This window comes from Malus domestica, chromosome 08 (assembly GCF_042453785.1).
Source record: "Malus domestica chromosome 08, GDT2T_hap1".
Lineage (NCBI taxonomy): Eukaryota > Viridiplantae > Streptophyta > Magnoliopsida > Rosales > Rosaceae > Malus > Malus domestica.
The window spans coordinates 10,299,177-10,320,210 of NC_091668.1; positions in this window are offsets into that span (position 1 = coordinate 10,299,177).

Genomic DNA, 21,034 nt, shown 5'->3' on the forward strand with positions numbered 1-21,034 from the left:
AGCGTGCGCATCAGGGTCTTCGGAGGAGGACGGTTCTGCAATGTCACCATTAATAAAACCAAGTTTGTTCTTGGCACTCAAAGAGATCTCCATGCCGCGTGCCCAGGTGGTGTAGTTGTCTCCATTTAATTTTTTGGAAACAAGAACAAGGTTAGGGTGATCAGAATGGTGAATATAAAAAGAAGTACTGGAATCGGAATCTCCCATGATGGAAGAACAAGAACAATAACGGCAGGAGGATGAGGCTGCCGAAAAAAAAAATATATTAAAAAGAAGCTAGGGTTATGAAGCCTGCTCTGTATACCATGTAGAAAAAGATGTATAGGGTAAAAGTATATATTATTGATACGTGAATAAGAAATATATACAAGTACATTCCTTGCTCTACAAGGCTTAATCCCTACAAACTAGGAATACAATCTCAATTAGGATTACAATCATATCTATTACTTTGACTAGGATTCTATTGTCTAACAATAATACACCATACATTGAATCATCTAAGTACATGGAGCTATTTCAAGTAGTGATGAGGGAGAGAAACATTGAGTTAAAACATGAATGATATCGTCTGGAATAAATTCAAAAAGTTCAAATTATAGCTTCCTCGGCCAAATTAAATTCATATTTACTTGATTAACTGTACGGTTGTATTGTATGTTTATACGCATACAATAATGCATATTTATGATCAGCTGGTTGCTTCATTTTCTAGAGTATGATTTGGCTTCAGGTCATGTTTGTATGGCCGTCCCAATCCTGAAAGATGATTCTAAAATTTAATAAGCCACTACTGTGTCTGGAAACCTAACAGTACGACAAATAAAATTTTAGTTTGAAAAGTGTTTCATTATTTGATGAGGAGCAAGCAATCATGTGTGCTTAAGAGGCTTGATGATATCGTGCGGGCTGCCTACAATTTTTTCCTAAGGGGAAGGAAAGCACTGCAAGATTTTTTTCTCGGGTATGGCAGCCATATTGTCATTCTTTCATTTAAAAAAAATAAATCTCTATGTGCGAAAAAATGATATGGACGAAGAGTTTATGTTCAGTGAAAAACACGAATTTATAATTTGTAGTATAGTATTACTAAGGGCTCGTTTAATAATCATTTCAGAGTTTGCACAAAATTGAAAACCAAAATAAAGCTATTTTGAAGACTCCAATTTTTAGTTCACTTATCATGTTTTTTATTTAATTGAAAACAAAATTATTATAAAACAGCCCATAAATAATATATGTATTATATCATGCATGAGTATAAGCAATACCATGTGAGAACATTATAGTCACATCGAAAATTCTCAACATTTGAGCAGAACTCGCACCTTGTGTTGTGTAGAGATACGTACTATTATACGGCTAAAAGTCAGTATCTCCATCTTAACATTCATACATACAAAGTAGCATGCAAAACCATCAAATTAACTTTTTCCCTTTTTAAAGGAATCAAATTAACCTTTTTCCGTTATCATTGCACTTAAACTAGACCCGGCAGTTTTTTTTTTTTTTTTTTTTTTTGACACGACATGAAAACGACACGAAAGTAACGGATTTTGGGTCAACACGATAACTAATCAGGTTATTATTGGGTAACCCGTTAAGAACCCGTTAATAATAGGTTCTTAATGGGTATACATGCGGGTAACACGTGGGTAATCCGTTTCGACGCATTAAGAAATTTTTTTTTTTGATAATTTTAAAGTTTAATTACTAAAAGATTTATTATAATATACAATAGCCATATTAATATATACAATATATTCTATATTAAATATATAATTTTGTATTATTATTCTATATAAGTTAAAAAAAATTAGTCATTATTTATTTTTATTATGAGAGTTCCTTATTATCATTACTCTTAACATGTTGTTTCCCATGGTGATTGAGGAAAATTGAAGGGTTTGATTGAAAGAAAATGTGCAAGGTTCCAACATTCTAATGTTCCAATGTCCTTAATTTTGCAAATCTTTTGAACATTTGATATTTTGTAATGTTCTAATGTTTTTTTATTATGCTCTTATTTTGGGTATGTAAATATATACTTAAAAGAAAAATGTGTTTTTATGTTTTGGATGTGACAAAATGGTATGTATATACTTATTTAGCATTATATTTTTCATTTTGATTATTTATTGGTTTAAAATATATTTTCCTTAACAGGTAACCGGTCGGGTCATATTACCTATTAATATTATCAGGTCAATTTCGGGTTGGGTCATTTTACCCTTTTATTTTAACGGGTGTTACACGACACGACCCGTTAAGATATTGCTTATGACACGAAAACGATACGAACACGGAAAAAACGACATGAATATAGAAAAGTAAAACTAGTTTTTTATTTTTTTTAAGAAGGAGAAATGCGAAGAACCTAGTTAAAAAGGCAGGCATGCAGAAAGCTATATGCAATTAATCTTTGCCTGAACTAAATAAGAATGTTATCACCAACCGAAAGCATAAAGTAAACAGAATAGTGTGTTAAAAATAGGGAAAATTTGAAAGAGGTTCAATTTTTATAGTCATCTTAGGTCCAATTTTTAATGACTTTTGACTTTTGAAATATGTTCAATTAGACCCATATCAAAAGACCTCTTAAAAATAAGTAATAACACCTGTAATAGCACATGAGGGTATAGGCTTATAGCCTTATAAGCCTATCTCCAATATAGATGGAAGAGGCCAAGAGGGGAGCTTAAACTTGACGTTGTTACTATATTTAGCATTTCTCAACAAAAAGTATAGGGAATGAGATTCAGATCAAAAAGTTGTTACTATATTCAGTAATATTCCATCTTCCTAACTTAGAATCGAATCTGACCTAGGTGCCTATGGCAATTAGAAAATCTAACCTTACCCTATAGCTTGATTTGCCTCTATGAGCGAAAGAGAGTTTTGAATGGGACCCTTGAAAACGAATATAGAGCCCAAACTAACCAATAATTTGGGCTTGCTTTTGCATGCGGACTCTTTGAGACCAAGACCTGATAAATGTGAGTACGTTAAGCAGATTAAAATTTTAGCCTATATTTGTAAATTATGTGATATATTACCAGTAAGAAATAAACATATTAATTAACATTTAAGTATAAATTCAATCATCAACAACCACGTCATATAATTTGCAAAATATAATTTTAAATTGATGGTTTTCCTAGCGTTACCTTTAAGTTAGAGAAATGTGTGGAGCCAAAAATAATCACAAGGCGACACGTGGATCTTTGGACAAAAAAGGACAAAAATAACCTTGAGGTATAACGAGATTTCTACGCGCGAGCAGCGGGCAATCATTCTTCAACTAAATCAAAAGTGCCCAAAATAGGTAACAATTCAAAACCTATCTCGTTAAGCCCCTTCTACAAGGAAACTCCCAAAACCTATTTCATTCCATATATTTTTTTTACCTCATTTTCCCTTTTTTAGCTAATCAATTAGCTATTTATTTTATTCATTCCATAACCTCCCAAAAACTTTCCTTTTATTATGTTAATTAGCCAATTAATATATTTATTCCTAATCAATATATTAATTGCTAATTAAATCACCAAATAACACCCAAAAAACATCCCAAAGACCGGCAACCTTTTCTCCAAAGGGGACCGGCCATACTCTATATAAGCTACCCCATTTTCTGCAAAAAAAAGGAAGTTGACACTCGCAAAATTCCAAAAACTCTCTAAACACTTTTTCTCTCTAAATTTTAACTTTTGTATCAGAGGTTCTTCGGCCAAAGCCCTCCCCACCTCATTCATCGTGGGCGCGTGAGGCTCTTGGCCTTGACCCTAAGGTGTTAATTGTTTTGTAGGTGCAATTTTGTCCAAGAAGAAGGAGGAAGAAATTTGCATCCACAAATTGGTGCTTTCATTGAGAGAAGAAATCTACACTCGTAGAAGACTCTTGCATAAAAAAGGTTTTCTCTATTTTCTAGTCTACTTATATTTTTTCGTACGTTCTTATTATTAGAATTTTTTATTTGCAAAAATTATTTGATAAAACGTAAAGGAAGAATACAATGGCTAGAAATTTAGAAAATTCCACGAGTGAAAATTCCAATATCCAAGGAATGGGACCACGACGATCCATGAGGCTAAATGCGACAATAAGTGGAGTGGCACCACCACCACGAGTTTCCACCACGGGAACCACCGCGGTGGCTACTTCGGTAGCCACCCGTGGTGAGGTCCAAGGTGCCTTCACCACGGTCCGAGCCGTGCCATCCAAGGCGACTCACGGTACTAAGGCCATGACCCAAGCTTCACTCTCGCATGCATCTCGCACTAAGCAGCCCACTCTCGTGGCCCAGCTTACTCCCACCAAGCAACATGCTCCCGTCAAACAGCTTGCTCCTGTGGTCTCCCAAGCAGCCCAAGTCGGCTCGAGACCATCTCGACCAATCATCGAGTCGGGGGCATTTTCACCACATTTCTCCACGGATTTGACATTTCCCAACTCGAATCTCGTGCCCGAGGCCTATCATCATTCCACTGCTCAAGAAGGCACATTTCACCGCATTTCTCCGGCAATGCTCTGGCAAGCAGCCACTTGACCAACCACAAAATGAGCATTTAGGCAGCATACATTCTCGATTAAGCCCCTGAGATAGTGTATACTCCCGTCTTAGCGCGCGGAGGAGCGTGCACTCTCGATTAGGCATACGGACAATTATTCATTCACGGTTGGGGCCACATTCCGATAATCAACATGAGCAGCCTTCTAGGCAAAACGTTCATTGGCGGCTAGACCCGTAAGGAGCATTCTCCTCATCACATCGGAGCAGACAACATAACGGATGGAGATAAGCAATCACTCAATTTGTATCAAGTTCAACCGGTAACCTGCATATAATTCCCTTACCTACTTGGGATGAACCACATGCACCATCGCCGGGGCATGAACAAGCCAAAAGAATGGAAGAGTAGCCTAGACCAGCAGGTCGGGCAGCCGAGAACTTCGCTACCCCAGCAAAGGCAAATCCAAGAAAAGGTAGAAAGAATTTTCAATGAACGGTTGCGTGATTTTCGATGCAACGAAATGGCTGATGAAACACTAAGGCGAGATATGACATACATAAGCAAGTCACCTTTCACGGACAAGATCGAGTAGGCAGAGCCTTCACGTAAGTTTAGCATGCTGCACTTCACATCTTTCAAAGGATATGAAGATCCAGAGAGGCACTTGAAGCACTACCGAAGCGCAATGGTCCTTTATTGGAACAATGATGCCCTTATGTGTTTACCACCACTCTACAAGACGAGGCACAAGATTGATTTCACACTTTGCCATCACGATCTATCCAGAATTTTGATGATCTTTCCTTGGTTTTCACCAAATAATACTCATCTTACCGCTCGATCAAGAAAAAGTCCGATCACTTGTTCAACGTAAAGAAAAACCCAAAGGAGTCACTCTGCGACTACATGAAAAGGTTCAAAGCAGAGAAGGCGAAGATCGTCGGATGTGACGACTCGATAACAATTGCAGCTTTCCAAAAAAGACTCACAACAAACCACCCATTGTTCGGAGAAATGATCATGAAAGAAGACGTAACTCTAGTGGATTCCTTTGCACTAACAAAGAAGCATGCACTTGGGAGGAGGCTTGACGAGCAGAAAAGATGCCCGAGCAGCCTCGAAAAGAGTCGACAGCTGCTTAAAGAAAGGAGGACGGGAATCAGCCCAACAAGGCCAGGCCGGAAGCCAAGCGTAGGGATCAACCCAAGAACAAAGAAGGCTCGATAACCAAAACTAGTCTAAGTTCTCAATTCTGATCCATCAAATCCTTCATGATATCAAGAACGAGCAGTGGTTCAAGCTGCCGAAACAATTAAAAGGAGATATTTCCAAGTTGGACCATACCAAGTATTGCACATTCCACCAGGGTCCTAGTCACACAACCAACGACTGCTACACTTGGAAGAATTACCTAGAGAAGCTTGTGAAAGAAGGCAAAGTCGATAGATACTTGGACAAACCAGCTGCGCAGCAAAAAATGAATGCAGACGATGATGAGAAGCCGCCAACCAAGATGATTCAAATCAATGGCATTTTCGTCGAATCTGAGCACTTAGGGGCTGCTAATAACTCCAAAAAGAAGAAGATCCATTAGACTTTACTAATCTCACAAGTCCAAGTAGTCGATACCCAACCTGGACCCATTATTGGCTTCATTGAGCAGGATGCAGAAGACGTTGATTTCTCACACGACGATGCACTAGTAGTATCTGTCCAACTAGCCCATGCTATAGTTAACAGGATGATGGTTGACAATGGGAGTGTAGTCAACCTATTTCAACTATGAGTCATTCAGTAGATGAGTATGGAAAGCACAATCATACGCTGAGCAGAGGTACTTACCGGATTCAACGAACACACCCCAACTGCTATCGGCCACATCACACTTGACGTGAAAACACCACTAGTCATCTTAAAGCAAACGTTCACGGTCGTAAGGATCTGTCTCCCTACAATGGGATTCTTAGGAGACCTTGGTTAATTAAGCTGGATGTCGTAACTTCCGTCAAGTATAAAAAAATTCGATTCTATATCCCGGGAGGAGAAATCGAAGAGATCAAGTTTGACCAGGCCTCTTGAAAAAGCTATGAAAAGGGCACAACGAGACAAATGGGATGAAGAGTGCGAAAAAGCTTTCCAAGACTTGAAAAAGTATCTTACATCACCTCCCTTACTATCCAAGTCGGAAGTAGTGGAGGATTTATATATTTACCTGGTAGTCTCCGAAGTAGCAGTGAGCTCTGCCATTATACGAGAAAAGCTGGAGGCTACATTTCTAAAGCTCTTCTCGATGCGAAAACAAGATATCCGAAGATCAAAAAATTAATTTTGGCATTAGTTATTGCGGCTCGGAAGCTTTGACCATACTTTCAAGCTCATACAATCATTGTCATGACTCAGTATCCTCTACGATCAAGCTTACACGGTCCGGACGCTTCTCAACAAGTAATGAAATGAGCAGTGGAATTTGGCCAATATGGTTTAGTTTTCCGACCTCGCACAACGATAAAGGCTCAAGCCTTAGTGGACTTCATAGAAGAATTTGCACCTAGCCTAGGATATGCAACAGAGCAGCCTAGTAATACTCCAGAAGCCAAACACACCTTAGCCATGCTTACACCCCCAAGTGAAGATTTCTGGCATTTGCATGTTGACAGCGCATATAACTACAAAGGCTCGGGAGCAGGCGTGGTCCTTGTTATCCCAGACGGCTAAATGTTCGAGCAGGCGATCACTCTAGGTTTCAAAGCATCCAATAACGAAGCAAAGTACGAGGCCTTACTAGCAGGCCTCTGAATATAAAAAGACTTGGCAGTGAAGAAGCTTGCAATTCATTTTGATTCCCAACTAATCACCAACCAGGCTACTAAGGAATACAAGGAAAAACATCCAAGGATGGTGCAATACCTAGAGAAAGTACGCCAGCAGCTTGAGTCATTTCAGACTTACACTCTCACTCAAGTTCCACGTGCAGACAACGCCCATGCAGATGCGCTAGCCAGTTTACGCTCCTCTATCGACCGCTAATTTAAACGCTCCATTCCAGTGGAATATCTAGACAAGCCAAGCATAGAGATGGAGCCGACAGCCGAAATGTCATAGGTTAGTGTAACTTCCAACTGGCAAAGTTCTATTATAGTTTACTTGGTCAACGGCACATTACCCACCTAAAGACTGAAGTCAAGGAAGCTCCAAATCAAGGTGTCACGCTACTATATGTGGAATGACATTCTCGTCCGAAGATTCTACACCAGATCGCATCTCTGCTACTTAGCACCTCCCGATGACTTGAAGGTTCTAAGCTCAATCCACGAAGGCGTTTGTGGGAATCACTTCGAAGGTCGATCCTTAGTACAGAAGGCTCTTAACGCAGGCTACTACTACCTTACCATGCACCAAGATGCTAAGGAATTAGTACAAAAATGCGACCATTGCCAACGTTACAAACCTGTACCAGCACTGCCTGCCAACGAGCTCCATCTGCAGACTAGTCCTTGGCCATTCATGCAGTGGGCAATCGACCTGGTAGGGCCTATGCCCCCTGCTAATGGGGGCAGATGCATGATGATCATGGCAACCGACTACTTCACCAAATGGGTAGAAGCAGAGCCCATGACGACCAGGACTCAGACGGACATAGAGCGCTTCATATAGAGGAACATCATTTGTCGATTTGGCATCTATCAGTCCATCGTCACCGACAACGGCCGACAATTTGTGGGAAAAGATTTGGCGAAGTTTTTCCAAAAGTATGACATCAAGTAACATATGTCCACGCCAAGATATCCTCAAGGCAATGGGCAGGCCAAAGCATCCAACAAGAAGGGAAAATGGCCAGATGAACTCCCCATATGTTTATGGGCATATCGCACCACCAAAAGACGAGCAATCGGTGTGACTCTTTTCTCTTTGGCATTTGGTTCGGAAGCAATCATTCCTCCCAACATCATCGTGCCAAGCATCAACACCCTACTGCCAAGCATTGAGCAGAACATCAAAGAGATGGCCACAAACTTAGATCTAGCAGAGGAAAGGCGCGAGCAAACGATCACCCGTATTATAGCCTACCAGCAGCAATTCCTTTCTAGCTACAATAAAAGGGTCAAGATTCTGCAGTTCTAACCTGGAAATCTAGTCCTAAGAAAGGCCTTCATCACTGCCTGCAGAGAAGGCTCGAAAAAGATGGATCCCATATGGGAAAGTTCGTACAAGATCAACAGAATAGAAGGCAAGGGTAACTACACCCTCACCACCATGAATGACAAAGAGATTTAGAAGCAATGGAACACCTACAATTTGAGGAAATACCATGTGTGACTTCCCACTATATCAAGACCCTAAGACTCAAGCAGCTCAAAGGGCACCACCTCGTAAGCCGATGACTATCCAGTCATCATGTAGTCTTTTACAGCTAAGTTATTCGTTCATTTTGTTCATTTTTCAATGAAGAATTTAGAAGTAATTTGTAACTTGGCTCGACTACATGTCTACAATAACTTATCTTTCCTGCATTTCAAAAGAAGATCGCACCCCCTTTTTGGGACTCACCGTAGGAATTGCACCTCTCGAGAAACCAACCATGCTCTCCAAAGCGGGAGGATAAACTCAACACTCCGAATATCTAGATGTGGATGAGCCTGGCTGCCCTTGTATAACTAGATGCATGATGGCTTGCACCGAGATTCTTAGAAGTAGCCACAATGGTATTTTTCAAGGCCTAGCCCTAGAGACGGATGAGGCACATTATGCAGTACATTTTACGGGAGGCTGCCCTATAAACCTAAAGCTGCTACCGAGTGCACTAAGGTAGCCTACGGTTTTTCGAAAGACTGCCTATGGCTTGCCCTTCAAGCAGTGAAGCCACGTTACACTTGTACAACTATGCATCCTTGTGGAAGGTTAAACAAGCTAGCGTGCATATAGGAAGTTTTATCCATTGCCGACATGCTACTTAGTCGATAAACTTCACCTCTGCCAAGCGCGGAACAATCTATAACAAGTCCTAAAGTGTTGTGATACTTGTTACGCAACCTACGGGATTGAAGGAAACCAAGGTTAACAGCTTAGTGGTTACGCGGATTTGTCTACTTCTGTAAGTAAGACATCCGGCTGCCAACCCTATGGCTAATAACTTTGCAAAAGTTCTACACCAACACCTACGATTGCGTAGGATACATAGGCCTGTCTGCTTATAGAAAAGTAGCACGCCTGCCACTAGTTTATAAGATCTAAAGGTTAGGGTAAGGACAAAAAGAAGCGAAGATAGAGAAAAACGAAGGAAGCAAGTTTATTAAATTTTCTAGCAAAATTGATAAACAACTAGCAAAGACTAAAGGAGTTCAAGTTAAAGCAATAAGGAAAAACAAAGAAAATCCTAAAGGCTAACTAAGAGATCTGCACTTTCATACTTTACTTGGATTGCATTAATCCTAGTCTTCAAATCCATGATCTTTTGGCGAGCGGTCTCAAGCTGTAGAGAAGTGGGGCCATAAATGTTAGATCCCTTCAAAGCAGCAAGCTTAAATTCTAATTTCTTGATTTTTTTGACCGAGGAGTAAGCTTCAGTAGCCATGGTTTTTGCCATCTTTTTAGCAGCCTTAGTATCCTCTTGTTCAAGGAACATAAACTCGGCTGCCAGAATTGTTGTTTTCTGCATCATGGCTAGCAGAGCAGTCTTCCTATACTCAGATGTGTGCTTCGCGAAAAGACTCAGACCAACAATCTCCTTGATGCCATTAATAAACTTGGCACATATATCCATGTCTTCAAGTAGATTTGGCTTCAAAAGCGTGCAAATCTCAGCAACTTCCCCAGAAACAGTCTTGGTGGATTCTTCAAGCCTGCATGCACGAGCAGTTTCCTTCTTATCAGCAGAGGAGTTGGTCGTAGCAGCGGAGGAAGCAGGTTTTGGCACCACTTTAGCAGGCAAGGGCACCTTGTCATACTTCATAGTAGCAAGCCTCTCCAAAGGTGAGCCAAACTTAGCTTTAGACGAACGCTTTGGCACAAACTTTGGCACATGATGCATGGAGGAACTTTTGTGCTGGGCAATCCTTTCAGCAATCGAGCTAGCAGCCTTCAGAGCAATAGGCGTTACCGGCATAAATCTAGCAGTTCTTTCTTTCTCGCCCTTAGAGGAAGTCAAGTCAATGACAAACTTGGGAACAGTTGATGAACCTTCACGAGCAGTAAAAGCAATCTTTGGTTTCTTCTCAGCAGGTATCTCTTAAGCAGCCGGAGAACCCTCGCGAGCAGTATTCAGTTTCTTTTCAGCAGGCATCTCTTAAGCAGGCGGGGAATGTTTCTTTTTCCCACTTTCATTGGTAGCAGGCTCAATCACAGTGATAGGATGAGCCAACGCATCTCCATTGATCCGTTTTATCTCCTCTTTTGGTGGCAGCCCATTTTTTTCCCTACGAAGATGACTAAGTAGCCAATGCCACTAACGATATTCGGAAGTGATACCTAGAGCGACATGTACTTTCTTTATGTCTGGAGAAACCTTAGGAGTTGAGCCGAATTCTGAATCTACAAAAACAGCGAAAGACAATCAGAAAATTGAAAAGTAGCTTGGCATTAAAGCAAAGTAGCCGAGAAGATTAAGCAGCTTGCTTACCAGATATGAAGATCGTTGGTACACGCAGCTCGGGTGAAGAATCAAATTCCTATTCTCCACTTATCTCTAAAGTTTCTTTGGCCTAGTCATGATCTCCCTTGCTCGAGTTATCAAAAAGCTTATGGTGAGATCGCAGTTGCCCAACTCCATCAATGTGACGTATGTCAAAGAAGTACCAAAACTCGTTGACGGTTAGATCTAAGTCAAAGAATCGGCTTAGATTGTGGAATCCCACCATTACACGGACCGCGTTCGGGGAACATTAGGCGAGGGCACATCTTATGGAGCAGAGCACTTCTTGGAAGAAACGCGGCATAGGGAAAGTAAACCCTAACACAAAATAGTAGGGGTGGAACTTGATGGCTCTCCGAGTTCCACTGCATGGTTCCCGGCTGCTACCATCCTTAACTCGCTTCACACGCACCCCCGACGGAATGTCATGCCAATACGCCTCAAGAAAATCTCTAAACAAATCATCGTAGCTAATCTTGAAGTGAGCAACTTTGGAGTAGCCAACCTTGCTCAAGGACCCGCCTTGACGATGCAATGTCGGCACACCATCATCATTCTTATGGTTCAAGGAAGACATACTTGAAGGAATTCTACAAAAAATACAAGGAAGATTCATTAGAGGGTTGTTAAAAAAAAAAAGAACCAAGTCGCAGAAGCCTAGCAAAACTTCCAGGCCCCATGGCCTGGCTTATTTTTCCTCACACCAGCGCCCTATCGCCCAAAGATATATGAGGATGCACACAACACAACCTTGCCATGGCCTCCCAAGCTACTCTTTCACAAATCCTCGACTTCCGTCAAGCCAAATTTCGAGCCCCGTGGCTTCCAAAAAATTATGAAGACAAGGAAATTAAAAGTTTCTTACCTAGAAGCAACAAGAAAACGAAGCAAGCAACGAAAGACGATCCTTTGCACGGGCAAGATGTAGAAGATTGCTAGAGAAGGGGGAACAAATATCCTCTAAGCTCTCTCTCTCTCTTGTAGGGTAAAATAAATTGCTCTCCAAAGTTGATTTAATAATCCACTTAAGGTGGACTTAAATAGGCTTTGAGAGAAATTTATTTCCTTTTCCTAGAAGGATCTAATTTCCTATTAAAAGAGAGAATCAACATCAAAATAGGAAACAATTCAAAGTTTCCTAATGCAAGAAAATCTCTACACCTATTGCCCTTTTCTGCAAGCAGCCCAACATGTGTAGGGGCATTTGTGAGGCCAAAAATAATCACAAGGCGACACGTGAATCTTTGGACAAAAGAGGACAAAAATACCCTTGAGGTACAATGGGATTTCTACGCGCGAGCAGCGGGCAATCATTCTTCAACTAAATCAAAAGTGCCCAAAATATGTAACAATTCAAAACCTATCTCATCAAGCCCCTTTTACAAGGTAACTCCCAAATCCTATTTCATTCCATATATTTTTTACCTCATTTTCCATTTTTTAGCTAATCAATTAGCTATTTATTTTATTCATTCCATAACCTCCCAAAACATTCCTTTTATTATGTTAATTAGCCAATTAATATGTTTATTCCTAATCAATATATTAATTGCTAATTAAATCACCAAATAACACCCAAAAAATATCCCAAAGGCCGGCGACCTTTTCTCCAAAGGGGACCGGCCATACTCTATATAAGCTACCCCATTTTCTCCAAAAAAAGGAGGTTGACACTCTTGCAAAATTCCAAAAACTCTCTAAACACTTTTTCTCTCTAAATTCTAACTTTGACATCGGAGGTTCTTTGGCCAAAGCCCCCCCAATTAAAACCCTAAGGTGTTAATTGTTTTGTAGGTGCAATTTTGTCCAAGAAGGAGGAAGAAATTTGCATCCACAAAATGCTAAGGAGACTCTCTCAAAAATAGGACTCTCCATGGACTCTTCGTCACCTCATATTTTTGGCACAATTCACATGACAATATTACAAAACATGCAAAAAAAAAAAAAAAATGAGATGACAGAGAGTGTATAGAGAATCTCACTTTTAATAGAGTCTCCTTAGCATTTTTCTTAAGGTTAATATTTTGAATTTTTTATTTTATAGAAAAAGTAAATGGCCTTGTATTATAAAATGCAGCTTGCAATAGGCAGTCAACATGCATATACGAAGTTTTTGTTACTTTAGAGCTTTACCTCTTACCGGAAACCTAGAGATAAATCCTAAGTACAGAACATAAATTTTTAGGGGAATTATTATTGGCACTCCACAAATCTTATTTTTTACTTCAAACTTTCTATAATTAGAAAGAAAAATAGACATGTGAGGAGTGTAGAATAAGATTTTTGGAGTGCTAATAACAGTTTCCAATTTTAAAATGCAAACCTAATTGTGTTTAGTTTGACACAATTACAGCAACATGCAGGTATGAGGTTAATTACTTAAGAGTTTATATTCTTCTCACCCGAAAACCCGAGTGCTAAACTCTAAGCGCATAGGGAAATAAGTAAGCATGCGAATCTAGAGATTAAATTTTGATGCCCTGAGCCAAAACTTTCAGTCACAGATCTACAATTGGTAATTCTTGATTGTCAAAATGAAGCTATGTATAAGTGTTTAAAATACATCACTACTACAAAAAACACTTTGTACAACAAAATAAGATTTGTTGTGCAAATTAAGATTTCGTCGCTTAAAACTTTGGGTGACGAAATTTTTGTCGTGCATGGTTTGTGTAGATAGGGTTTGCGTGATGAAAATTAATCTTCATTGCGCAAAGTTTTAGTTTTTTTATTTTTTTATTTAATTTAATTAATTTAATATTTTGCGCTACGAAATATTTGGTAGTGCAAGATTTTGTGCGCAAAAGTTTTTGGTTTTTATTTTTTTATTTAGTTAAATTGACATTTTGTTTTATTATTTCTATTATTTAATTTAATTATAGTAATTGTTTGCGCGATGAAATATTTGGTAGCGCAAGATTTTTTGAATTTTTGACTTTTTGAATTTAATTTAATTGTGTGGCTTTATTTTTTTAATTACTTTAATTTAAATTGACATATTCAAAATAAAATTACAAATAAAAAATAGTGATCAAATTATCCATAATATACATTATATTAAAAATGTACATAGAAATTAACAAATTACAATAATAAAATCCTAATACAAGTCTATTGTGGTGGTGGTGGCGGGGGATATGGTCCGATAGCGTCATAATCCTCAACTCCTCAACTTTCACCTTCAAAGTCCCGACGATTCCCTATGAAAAATGCAAACATGGTCAAATAAAAAAAAACCATAAAATAATACCGAAAAATGGGCATATTTAACCTCCCCTAAAATCGGCATACCCCAAATCCGACCCAAACTCCACCCCTTTCCATATACCCAACCCCAAACCCCACCCAAACCCAAAATTAACTCCAAAAACACATATTAATGAAAAATATATTAAAATTTAGGGAGAAAATACCTTTTGGCAAGATTGAGAGTGGGTGAGAGATAGGCAGAGAGGAGAGAGTGTGAGAGAGTGAGAAGAGATAGTGAGAGAGTGAGTGAGAGTGAGAGATAGAGAGAGAGATGAGAGATTGAGTGTGAGAGAGGGTCGGATTTGCGGAGAGGGTAAGAGAGAAGAGGTAAGAGAACTAGAGAGAGAGACATTGAGAAAAATGTGGAGGAGTTATTTTGGTTTTAAAAATTGTATCACTTTGTGCGACGAAAAGTATTAAAAAAAAAATTCCCGCTTCCCATTTTAGGAACCCACCCAAATTTTTAGGGTTTTGCACGACAATATTGGTTTGTCGCGCACGACGAAGGATTGGTGGCGCAAAGTTTAAAAAAAAAAATTTTAGCGTCCCATTGTCGGCACCCACCCAAATCTAACGATTTTGAGAGACGAAATATTGGTTCATCGCGCAAAATTTATACAAATAAATTTTATTAGACAATTTAAAATATAAAATTAAATAAACAGGGTTTATGCTACAAAATAGTATTTGTCGCGCAAAGTTTTAAAAAATTAATAAAAAAGAAAATAATTTTATTTTACAATTAAAAATATAAATAAAATAAATAGGGATTATGTGATAAAATGTTGATTCGTCGCAAAGAAAATAATTAAGGTTAACAATATAAATATAAAATAAAATAAAAATAAAATAAAGAGGATTTAGGTGGCGAAATATTAATAATTGTCGCACAAAGTTAAAAAAAAATAATAAAAACTATGAAAATAATTAATTTTACAATTTAAAATATAAAATTAAATAAAAAAGAAAATAAATTGGGTTAGGCGACGAAATATTTGGATTTCGTCGTGCAAAGTTTTTAAAAAACAATTATTTATTTTTTAAAACATATTGCGCAACGAAGTTTAAAATTTCGTGACTTTGCACGACGATGTGTATTTCATCGTGTAAAATTTTGTTGCGCAAGGGATTTTTTTTTTACTAGTGCATGCATGAACAAATCTACTCATTGTCAATTGATTTTAGGTCTTAACTCTAAGTTTAAATAATAACATAACAATATTTTGGACTGATAAATAATCAAATCTATATGCCAAAGTATATATGCTAATTGGAATTATTTGCAAGTGTTGTGGCATGTTTAATCAAGTATTCTTTCACCTTTACTTATTCGATTACTTAATTAAATGACCACTTTAGCTAAAAAATAGTTTCGTTTTATAGCTTTAAGAACATTGAAAGCTAATACATACCACTTATTGCACCAGGTGCAATACACACACATATAGTCACAAGCTTTTTGATGCATATCTTCATTGGTCATCATAAATTGCATATCTTTACACTTGTAGCCCACATGAAATCTAATAATGGGTACACACCATAATGCTCTTCTTTTTTTTGGCTCTTAGAATCTTCATTCATCCCTATCATGTAATTGGATCTGCTCTTTGCAGTCGGTTCCAATTAACAAATCGCTGCCACTTAAAATTTGCAATTTACCACTTAGACATTTTGTTTTGTCTATATTAGTCAATTCCAAAACGAGTTGAGAGATATTTTCTTGCTTAAATGATGTTAAAAGAACTGGTAGGCCAGTCAAAGGGGGTTATTCCATCATATTTAAGCATAAATTAAGAAGTGACAATTAGGTTATTTTAGGTACAATCTTCATCTAAACATGAAAGGTTATCATTTAAACACAACATATATTTTGACACTTTGGAAAGCACCTACACCCCTCTGTGGTTCCACTTCCATTAATCTATCTTTGCTTATATTGCTAGACATTCTTCAACTTTTCCTAAATCGTGATACGTTTTGTAGTAGTCAGCCACCAAATTGTAATAAAGGTGTGATCCTGTAATATGTCGGTTAGAAATCTACCTACGATCATGCCTTTTCTTTTCCTATTTCTTTCACAACTTAATCACTCCGTTTTAAATGATGAAATTAATCCATATATCAACCTTAACAAGAGAAAAATGTATAATGACAGTCCCACATATACACAGCTGGATGCATATGGGACGTGCGATGTATGTATAGTACATGATGATACTTCAAAATCTCAGGGCTGCCAGCCCTACATCTCCAATTTGCTCCTTTCATTTCCTTTCTTTTTTGTCACTTCTTCTAAGTTTTTCTGATTTCAAAAACAAAATTGCAGTTCAAAATCCAAATTAGAAAAAGAAAAAAATGAAAATTGAATGTGTCGAAACTCAACTCCTCATGAATAAGCATGTGTAAAATATATAAAGAAAATTACAAAATTAGTACTTACATCCACAATTCTCCTTGAAAATCAAGACCCGCGTGCACAAAACAGTACTTAAATCCACTAAAAGTAATCTAATTATTGCTTGAGTTGACATAATCTTTCGTGGTATCTTAATCATCCATATTTAATTGGCCCAAAGGCTTTATGGGGATGATCCTATAACATTCTGATATTAGCAGTTTATTATTGTTAGTTGTACTATGGATATATATATATGTATGTATATTTTAAAGCACTATGGATATATTTATAAAACCAATCTAATCATCACGAAATTAAGTGGGGACGTGAGGAAAGGAGGACTTAAAGCAACTCACTCTGGAAGTGCTTAAATTAATAAAATTTAAGCACTCAAATATGTATTTAGCATGTTAATGGTAAAGATAGTATAGGTACAGTGTGAATAACTTCACTGTGAAGTTTAGATCCATTTATTAAATTCCCCTCCAAGTTAAAGCACAATTAGAGAATGAAAAATTAGATTAATTTGACGCTCTGTGTAATTTAAAATTGAAGTTCGTTTTAACTTTTTTAACCTTTCTTTTCTTCGGCTTTCTGAAAGTTCCTGCTTCAGAAAAGCAAAGTGAACAATTCATATTTGAGGCTTTGAGTAAGTTAACGGGCAGAAGCACCATATAAATTAGTCAAGTATGTCTTGACGAATTAGAAGTGAAAAAGTGTTAAGTGTTATGTACAAACCCAGAAGACGACATTTTGATAGTGTAAATCCAGAAAGAAGTTAAACGTCTTCTTCTGCAGCACCAATTTAAATCCCTGCAGCTCTGGATGATCCATGTAAAACTTACACTGCAGTTTTTCTATTTATTTTCCATTATAATGAACCTTAGGTCATTTTTGATTTATTAACCTGGAAACTCAACATGTCCATGTCTATATTACCTAATAAGATCAGTTCTTTAAAAAAAAAAAAATTAGTAATATTAAGGGATGAGAGAGGGTTTGAAACTATTACAATAATTTAGTAGATGGGAGTTTAAAATCTGGGACTCATGGGTGGAAACCCAACATCCTATCCATTACGATATTGGACCACATGCACCTTATAATATCAATTCTTTTTTTATACTGAAAACCTATATTTAGATCTATTTGGACATAATCAGCCTTTTCAACAAGTAGCTTCACAAATGGTCTAGAAATTGATATAATAACATTTAATTAGACTTGTGGGATTGAATTATGTGACACATCAGCATTTAACAAAATTGTTATGGAATGACCATATTGATTGGTGACATTCATTTTTAGGGACCATATAGATAGACTTTCAATTTCAGAGATCACCATGATGAGGTGAGTCAATTTCAAGGACAATTTTAATAAAATCTCTTTATTTTTTAGTTTTTTGCTATAAATTAATTTCCTCTATTGTAATTTATCCTACAACTATTTAGTACTGGTTTGGTACTGAGGTGATTTTATAAAAAATGGGTATAAAAAGCTAAGCTCAAAAAGGTGTTTGGTAACCACTTAAAAACAGCTTATTTTCATAGTTTTGGATGAAAAAAAAGTTAGAAATGTGAAGCAGCAAAAATGAACTTATTCTCACAGTACAGCAGAAACAATTTTTTTCAAAGCACAACAATATCAAACCAGCCCTTAGTGTAATTTGGCTCCGTTGCTCATAAATTGGCACAATCTCTCCTCTATTGTGTTCGATAAATAATAAGGTAATATACAATAGGTTCATCAAATTATAAGAAAAGAGATTCAAACTTGAGTGTAGAGAATGAAATAAATTACTCTAGCCAACTTACTGTTGAACCCCACATCGGTCATAGAAAGAGAGAACTAATAGTCTAAATATTTTAACCACACTCTAACTAATACTAAGGCTTTTTGTGGTAAAACCCTACACTTGTCAAACTGCGCATGTGGTAATTAACAAGTTGGGAACAATATTAGTGTTGTTGGAAGTGCGCATTTGGCCTGTCTCTATGATAATTATGGTATCAAAGCCAAGGAGTGGGCCCGTATTGCCATATGATGGGTGGGTCCTCTTGTCCCCGTGCAATGATGGTGGGTCCCTTGGCCCCACATGTAAGGTGAGTCCGGTGGCTTCACATGGTTGCCTATGTGTGGATCTCCAACGTATGACCCGCTACTTGGGTCCCATGTGAGGGGCATGAATCCCATATCGGTCATAGAAAGAGAGGAATAACTGTTTAAATATCTTAATCCCACTGCAATTAATACCGAGACATTTTGTGATAAAACCTCAAGCCCTGTCAAATTGTGCATGTGATAATTAACAAGTTGAAGACAATATTGTTATTTGAGAAATGAACATTTGGCTCGTCTATTCGACACTTACTAAACCTAAATATGCAGTATAAACCTCATTTTATAAGTTTCATTCTTTCTCCCACTATGATTTATGTTTTGATAGTAATGCATAAGGTTGAATATCCATAACTTCCACAAAGTGGTGCAAATGTTTTGTTAATAACCTGCCACACAAAGAAACAGTATGATTTGATCATGCTTTTGTCCATGTGGACTTTTGTCTCGATGGAAAGCAATGTGGCCTATACAAACAGAGCTGTGCTCTCATACACATTAAAGGACCAAAAAAAAATAGTTGAAATTTATCTCAATCGTTCATTCTTTTGTGACTGAAAAATGTGCGGGAGAGAATTTGTGCACATAATATGTATTCCACCTTGATAATTGCAAACTCCTAATTTTTTTAGAAAAAAAAAATTATTATTAAGGAGAAAGGTGAGAGGATTCGGAACTGTAACATTAATTTTGGATAGGTAAAAATTTCGAACTTGAAATGCATGAGTAGAAACCCAACACCCTATTCATTGAAAATATTGAATTCAAACTCCCAATTTAATAAGTTCAAATGAGAGCTTTTTAAACCCTTTTCAAACACAATAACACTTTATATTCCATCAAATATCATTGTATCCATTTGATATCATTGTGCAACAAGCATTGTATCCATTTGATATCATTGTGCAACAAGCGATGTATCTATTTGATAGAGACCGATATTGATATGATAAGCAAAATAAATACATGAATATATTCATATAAAAATACCAATCAGAGGAATCTCTTGAAGCTAGCGAGAGGCAACAATTCCACAAGTCATGGTTAATTATAGCCTTACAGGAGATTAATTCTTTATTAATTATGAATATACTTCTTCCACTCCCTCCATGGAACAACTTTGTAGAAGAGACAGAATCTGCGTGTTTCATGCCTTCCACTCCCTTCAATAACCTTTAGCCTTTTACACTGCCCAAACCATATACCTTTATGTTAATTAAACTCAAAGTTTTGATCAGACGGTTGTGGGGATGCAATTAACTTTAATTTCCTTTATTAAATTAAATTAGCTAGTATTCCACTAATTTCAAAATGCTTGTATATACCACTTCACTCATGAGGATGTGCGTGGAGATGATGTGCAAAGAGATGATGTAATTTTAAAGGGGCATGCAACTGTAGATTGGATTATAAAGATGCTTATGCCCTAGCTAGAAAACAGTTAGCTAGGTTAAAGCTCTAGGATGATACTAAACCAATCATATAAGGTACATGAATGCTTTGCAGTAACCTTCCTAGAAAAAAAAACAGATATTATATAAGGAGAAGGGCTAAGGAGACTCTCAAAAGTGGGAGTCTCCATAGACTTTTTGCTACCTCATATTTTTTGCACAATTATATAATGTTGGCATGAGAATTGACATTAAAGTGTGAGATGACAGAGATTCTATGAAGAATCCTACTTTGAGAGAGCCTCCTTAGTATTTCTCTTATATAATTATAGGATTATGATCGGAGGGCACACATTTTTTGACATTCATTTTGTATGGCTCACTTCATAATTATGTTTCAATGATTTGAACAATCCATCGTTTTAGGTTTTCTCTCAAATCTAATCTCTACCAAGTATCATCCAAATCCGAAATCACATAACCATTGGATTAAATTTAGTGTTTTTTTATAACCATATTCTTTCTTTATTTTTCACTATAAATAAATATCTTAATAATTTTGGATTTGTCTAATTTTTTCAAAGATGATCTATAAATGATGAATTGAAATATAGATAGTTTAGATCATTAAAAACATTATAGAATAAGATTTACAGAAATGTATGTCAAAATGTGTTCCGTGACCCTGACCCTAAATTATATAGTGCTAGTATTCTTTAAATGTTTTTTT